This window comes from Dendrobium catenatum, unplaced genomic scaffold (assembly GCF_001605985.2).
Source record: "Dendrobium catenatum unplaced genomic scaffold, ASM160598v2 fragScaff_scaffold_629, whole genome shotgun sequence".
Classification (NCBI taxonomy): Eukaryota; Viridiplantae; Streptophyta; class Magnoliopsida; order Asparagales; family Orchidaceae; genus Dendrobium; species Dendrobium catenatum.
In genome coordinates, this window is record NW_021319091.1 from 672,302 (window position 1) to 680,028 (window position 7,727).

General features: G+C 31.2%; 1 long non-coding RNA gene across 2 annotated transcripts; it reads right to left on the reverse strand.

Moving 5' to 3' along the window:
- Nucleotides 1-5,699: 5,699 nt before the first annotated feature.
- LOC114579780 lies at nt 5,700-7,727 on the reverse strand. 2 transcript variants are annotated; one of them, XR_003700959.1, is made up of 2 exons: nt 6,768-7,727; nt 5,700-6,682 (listed from the first exon to the last, which is right to left on the reverse strand). It is a non-coding gene; the product is annotated as an uncharacterized LOC114579780 (long non-coding RNA). The 2 variants fall into 2 exon arrangements; XR_003700960.1 differs by having other exon boundaries at nt 5,700-6,643; nt 6,768-7,726.

Here is a 7,727-nt window from a genome sequence, read left to right on the forward strand (position 1 = left end):
TACCATAACTAGCTTTTTTTAAATCTATAATTAGCCTTAATTAGGCATTAGTTTGGCGACTAGTGGGGCCTCGTTCCTTCAGGGTCCCCATGCTAAATTCACCTCTGTCTCTTAGTGTGTTATAACCATCATCTAGTATAAGAGCAACAGCTAGATATTTGACTTAACTAGCAAGTGCATGTAGAACAACATGACAAACAATCACTACAGGAAAATCATCCATTTCCGACGAAAATTGAGCCTTTTCCGGCGGTTTTGTAATTTAGCGGCGGAAATTGCGCCGGAAAAATTTGTGGGAAAAAACCGTCGGAAAATCACTGGAAAGCCACCAGAAACTTGACCGCCGGAAATTAGTGATTTTCCTGTAGTGAATTTTATCTTAATACAACACCAAAAGGTTAATCTATGCACAAACTAACATTTTTGGGCAATGTAATTTTTTAAATGATAAGAACTAAGAAGAGTATCATAAGTGAATTACTTAAAAGTTAAGATCCTCGCATGTGGCATATTATAACTAAAGATTATAAGTACGAAGTTCATCTTGAAAAGCAATTTAAAGTCTAAAATTTATTTGAGCTAGGCTTGAATGAACAAGGGAATTGAACATTCTTTATTGCACAATAAAATCATATTATTATATATGATTATTTAAAACAATTGAAAAAAAATGTGAAAAGTTAAAAAATACATATAAAGGCACAAATGAGGTTCATGATGGTAACATAAATAAATCAGTTTATGATTATAAATTATTTTGCATGAACCTTAATTATTTTATTTTTGATATGCAAGCTAGATTTATTGAAATTAAAAATATTGTACATCTCTTGATAAATTATAAGTATTGAGAAAATGTACAAGGAAACCTTAGGTGTTTATCTAAGGTTTAATCTATAATTAGCCTTAATTAGGCATTAGTTTGGCGACTAGTGGGGGCTCGTTCCTTCAGGGTCCCCATGCTAAATTCACCTCTGTCTCTTAGTGTGTTATAACCATCATCTAGTATAAGAGCAACAGCTAGATATTTGACTTAACTAGCAAGTGCATGTAGAACAATATGACAAACAATCACTACAGGAAAATCACCCATTTACGGCGAAAATTGAGCCTTTTCCGGCGGTTTTGTAATTTAGCGGCGGAAATTGCGCCGGAAAATTTCGTGGGAAAAAACCGCCGGAAAATCACTGGAAAGCCGCCAGAAACTTGACCGCCGGAAAGCCGCCGGAAATTAGTGATTTTCCTGTAGTGAATTTTATCTTAATACAACACCAAAAGGTTAAGCTATGCACAAACTAAAATTTTTGGGCAATGTAATTTTTTTAATGATAAGAACTAAGAAGAGTAAGTGAATTACTTAAAAGTTAAGATCCTCGCATGTGGCATATTATAACTAAAGATTATAAGTACGAAGTTCATCTTGAAACGCATTTAAAGTCTAAAATTTATTTGAGCTAGGCTTGAATGAACAAGGGAATTGAACATTCTTTATTGCACAATAAAATCATATTATTATATATGATTATTTAAAACAATTGAAAAAAAATGTGAAAAGTTAAAAAATACATATAAAGGCACAAATGAGGTTCATGATGGTAACATAAATAAATCAGTTTATGATTATAAATTATTTTGCATGAACCTTAATTATTTTATTTTTGATATGCAAGCTAGATTTATTGAAATTAAAAATATTGTACATCTCTTGATAAATTATAAGTATTGAGAAAATGTACAAGGAAACCTTAGGTGTTTATCTAAGGAATTGAATCCTAAGGTTATGTACATTACCTATGGAAAAAATTTATCAACTCATTCCACTTGATCAATTTCTTGGAATTTGTTCATGAATAGAACATAGAAACAAGATAGAATAAAAAAGCCAATTAAAAAGAAGGAAAGAAAAATTGGAAAAAATGAAGGACATGACAAAGAACTTAAGCACACAGAATTCAAGAATTAGAGCAAAGTAGTTCAAGCAGTGCATATGAGATCAAACAAAGAGATGCATTGATCTCAAATTAATTGAGCACTTTAATAAAGAATAAGCAATAGAAACACGAAGAGGATAAAACTCTTAAGGGATTTATCAAAAGATTTGTTGTAGATGTGAAACACAAGGTAATGCAAGAAAAATATGGGTTTTAAGAATCCTTCCTTATTAGTTAGCACCCATATGTTAACATGTTTTTAATGTTTTAGCTATTTCTTACAGTGATAACATGACTATATAACTTCTTTACTCATTACTCGATGCAATATTAGAAAGGTATTGAGCACACCTTCCTTCTTAGGAAGTCAATAAATAAGATTTTGGACTTATAATAAAGAACAACTTTAGTGAAAGTATAGACACATTTATGCATTCATTTAAATATAAATGCATACACAAATAAATACTTCATAATTTGATCTTGAACTAGCTCAATCCTATTTAGGCCTTATTCAATTTAAATTCAATCTAAGTCAGGCTTAAAACATTAGTCAACTTGTTAACTTGAACGTGAACTCGATCCGAGTTGAAAATTGATCTACTTTTTCAGTGATCTTCAAATTTAGAGCCAATTTAAAGCCATTATCTTAGATTTTTTAAAATTGGATAATTATTTTTGTTAAATAATTTAATTAAAGATAAAAAAAAAGTAAAAAAGGTTATTGACTAACACTGAATAGTTGGAAATTTATAAGTTCCCCATTTAGATTAATATTATTTGTGAAATTTGAGAAGCTAATTATAGGTATTAAATACTAAATGATAATATGTATACAACATCATAGCAAATCCAATTAAGAAAAGTTCATTTTCACCATAAATTTAAAAAATAATAATATTAAAATAATATTATCATACATAAATGTGGTGGCGACTCATGCATGATGTCAAATTGACATTAATAGACAATTATTAATATCCTCAATCGAACAATATCAAACCCCCTCTTCGATGTTCTTGCATTGTCCTTAGTATCCAAAAATATCAAGGTAAAACAAATTTGGATGTTGTAGTTATTAGTTATTAGTACACATTAATCACTTTTCTTACTACCATAACCATCTTTCTTCAAATTAAACCAAAAGCTTACCATCTTGCTCCGATGGCTCTGCATTTTAAGCTTCTTTAACTACTTTTTTTATTTACTTATTTCATATTTTTAATTCTTTATAGAACATAAGGTTTTAAGTTGGTTTATTTAGATACTCCTAAAATTTGGTGACCATTTAAAATTACTTAGGCTTCGAAGAAGTGCTTGATTTTCTATAAGTAACTTAATATTTTAGTGCTAAAATAAAAGAAAAAAATCTAAATTAATTCTTATGATTTAGAAACTATTACTGATACATCTTGGCTACATAAATCTCACTAGTTTATGAGGGTTATAGTCACAATAAAAGGAATATTAAAATATTAGATTTTATGGTAGCCTAGGAAGAGCAAAAAGTAATATATTTAATTATGCTAAGGATGTTTATGCTCGACAAGTTACTTGTGATTTAGTTCAATTAGAGCTTTTTCAAAATCATTTAATTAATTAATAGAATAAGTTTGAACATTTTTTTTAATACTCAATTTATATGAACAAGCTAGAATTGTAGTTTGTTTGATTTAATTATGTTAAAAAACAATTTCATTTAGAGTTCTTAAACAAGTTCGTTAACAAACTCAATTAAGGCTATAATATAGTTATTTAATACTTGATTATAAATTTATTTAATATGTAATTAAGTGAGTCTTATTCTTTTCTATATAAGATTATTTTTGTGCGTGAATACAAGCTATTTGTTTATGCTCATTAAAATACTTATTTATTTAACAATTCAATCAATAAATTATTATTTTAAGCTCATTAGGAAGGTTATTAAAAAGTTCAATAAGGCTTTTTTTTTTGTTGTTAACTAACAAGCTATTTAATATTGTTGCTCGTTAATATAGGATTGATAGGGCAAGTTTGGTTAAAAAAGAGCTGAGCTCAAATAGCAATAAATTTAAAGAAGCTGAACTTGAACAATACTACAAGTACTTTAATCAAGTTCAAGTTGGAACATGATTTTAGTAAATGTGCTAAAGCTCGAGTAGGCTACTTGGTTCATTTGCAAACCTAATTCAATTCCTACCAATATTTTTCAAATAATCTATGAATCATAACAAATGAATACAAATTTTTAGTGGAACTGAATCTTGATTATGAATCAAGTTCCACTAGTTAAAGCAATGAATGTTTAAAGTGTGTATATTCATAGATCATAGATTGATGCTTTAACTTGTGCATGTTGTAACAAATTATGCATACAATTTAACCCACTTTGACCTACCTATTGGTTCGATCAAGTTCAAAGTTGGAACATGATTTCAGTAAATGTGCTAAAGCTCGAGTAGGCTACTTGGTTCATTTGCCAACCTAATTCCTGCCAATATTTTTCAAATAATCTATGAATCATAACAAATGAATACAAATTTTTAGTGGAACTGAATCTTGATTATGAATCAAGTTCCAATAGTTAAAGCAATGAATGTTTAAAGTGTGTATATTCATAGATCATAGATTGATGCTTTAACTTGTGCATGTTGTAACAAATTATGCATACAATTTAACCCACTTTGACCTACCTATTGGTTCGACGAATCTAATTCAATCACAAGGCCATGAGTTCACGGCCTAGTTTATACATGTGTGTGAGTTCTGATTAAATTAGTTCAAAATTAAAAAAAAAAGTCTAATTTTTTTTATACTCATCCCACCATCCTTAGTTCATCATCAAACAAAAAATTTTTAGGTGTTGATGATATTTCAACTTTCTAGGACTTCCATGAGGTGATTTGACTTTCTAGAACCAAATTATGATTCTAGTTTTATAAAAGTCAATTTAAATCATTCAAAAAAAAAATTAGTACATCTTTGTTCCACAAATTTCAAACCCTAATTGCCATACTTCACACATTTTGAATACTATAAGCCTTATGAAAGTCAATGGAAGAGTGAAAACTAATATGTTTATGATGAGGACATTCTAGCTAACCATACCTTCCAAATAAACTATAGATTCATGCCGGGGGGAAGGGGAGCTTACACAAATCTTAAGCATCTAGACTTCTCAACATTTAGTTTGTTGGACTTGAGCATGGAGTAACAAATTAGGTTTTTCAACCTTCTTAAACTTTAAAACCATTTTAACAAAATAAAAACATTTAGAAAAAGTAGTAGCAAAATAATAAAAAATAATTCAACATCTTTAAGTTTGTGTACTAATAAATATTTAAGCAAAGTAATTAAATCTTAACTATAAGTTCTATTTTATTAATTATAATCAAGTAAGAAAATTGGACCAAAATATTATTTCTCATTGAACAATTACTTTTTTTAAATATCAAAAGGACTAATTATATAAATGTATAGGCTTCGTTTGGATCACTTTCTTTAAGAAGCAATAAAAAAGTCGTCCCAAATGAAGCCTTAGTCTTACTTTTCAACTAACTATGAAAATATCACAAAATTCTACTAATGATGAAGACAAGAACTGCATAATTTGCACCTAAACAACATTAATGATTCGTTGAAGTCAATAGCAGATAGGCCCATTTATTTGCTTTAGAAGAAACAGCATTAGTGCAGTCTTATTCATAAGGATGACATTTTTGTCTTAAATCTCCCTAATTACTTGTCATAGTCAGAAACTAATATAAAATTAATGATACCCCATCAAGAAGATTAAAGAGCCACATAAAACTTAATTAGCTCAACAAAAGTTTGTTAGCATTAAAACTGCTTAATTACATCAATAATTAAGATTAAAACCAAATAATTCATACTCCAAAGGAATCCATGAACTTTCTAATGGATAAAGCACAATCACATGACTAATTAACTGCTAAATCTCACTGCATTAGACTGTCAAACATTATGAAAACTTTGAAGAAATTTACTTAGGCATGATCATGTACACAAATCTATCATTAGTGAAGGGTAGAAAAACTATCAGATTTGGTTGGTGAAGAAGAAAGAAGAACAAGCAGAAAAATAACTCATTTTGCTAAGAAATAACAAACTGCAAGCTCCATGGAATATTGTACTGTAGCTGAGAAGCATAGAAGTAGAGACAAACTAGACTTATGTAAAGATCGAACCTGTTCAACTCTATTGAGATGACATTTCCTCCTCTTCCTATCAGAAAGCCATTGCTGGGATGAAAAGAAGAATAAAGAAAGAGAGGATAGGACGAAGAGCGAGCGAGCGAGAGAGAGAGAAGAAAGTTGAGTGCTTAGATTAGGGTTTTTTGTCATCAACCCTTATTCACGAAGACAAAGATCTTGTCTTTCAAGAGCCGGTAGCGACTGAACAGATCTTCTGAAATAAAAAACGAAATATACACAGAAAAAGAAGACGAAAGAAGCAAAAGAGGCAGCGAAGGCAGAGAGTTAAAAAGAAGAAGAGGGAGCAAGGACCGGTCAACAGTAGGGTCCGTTAAGCCAGATAGCACGGAAGAGCAGAGGAGGCGTACGCTTCTCGATCTCATCTTCTCGCTCTCCGAGCCCAAAATTTTCGTTTTTTTTTCTTTTGGGTTGGAGGAGGGGGAATAAACCATTTGTCCTCTCGCTCTCTATCTCAAAACCCACGCCGCCTGATCTGTTCTTTGCTTCCTCTTGAATCTACAAAATCATCAAGGCAAGATTTTTTTCCTCTTGCTTCTACAAAATCATCAAGATATCAACTTTATCCAAATATATTCACGCTATTCCAAAGCAAATTTGAAGAAACCAATAAAATTAACACCTCGAGAACAGGCAAGTCTGTGGAAATTCGAGCCCAGGGAGACGTGTCAGAAGAGTGGGAGATCTGATCTGCCATTTGGATGAGCCACAACCAAATGCTCTGCAACAAAGCTCTCTATTTCTTTCTGTTTTGTCTTCGCGTTGAGGCATGTGATGGATAGATAAGAAGAAAAGCAAAGGAAAAGCAAACCTAAAGAGGAAAGAAGAGCTACGGGTTCGATTAAAGTGGCCAATAATAAGGCTGACTGACAGATAGAGAGGTGAGCACGCAACAAGAACGGCATTCGTCGATGCAGTCTTCAACGCTGTGTGCTCACTCTCTTCTGTCAGCCCACTCTCATCGATCCAATAATAATAAATACAGAAGGGAGAGATAGATAGGAAGAAAATTGTTTGTGAAGGAAGATCAGATCCCGATCTGCGATCTATTTGATCCTCTTTTCTCTTCTTCTTCTCTCTTCATGTAACCTTCTCAACTCAGAGCGTTTTCTCTTCGATCAAACGGCTTGCAGGAGTGCTTTCTCTTCTGCTATTTGTAGAATGAGATTGTCTTCCTGAACTTAGCCAAATACAGCTTCTTGGATATTTCTTTGAGAAAAAAAATAATAATAAAAGGAGCCATCTTTATGCTTCCTCATCACTTTCTCTCTCTATGGTCCCAACCCCCTCGTGTTCTCAATCATGCTAAGCATCAAGAGAAGCCATTCTCTCTCTCTCTCTCTCTTCCTCCCTTCCACCCTCTCCATCCAGGAACAGAGAGACTGTAAAGCAAAATTAAAAGAGGGAGTAAAGTGCAAAAAAGATAAAATTATCTTTTAAAAATATCATTTTTTTGAACTCATCACATCCAACTTGCATCACATCATTATGTAACCCCCTTAAATTATACTTTATTTTGATGAATCAATTAAAAATTACAACTTTTTTTTAGTTGGGGGAGTTCTATACTATTTTTTATGAA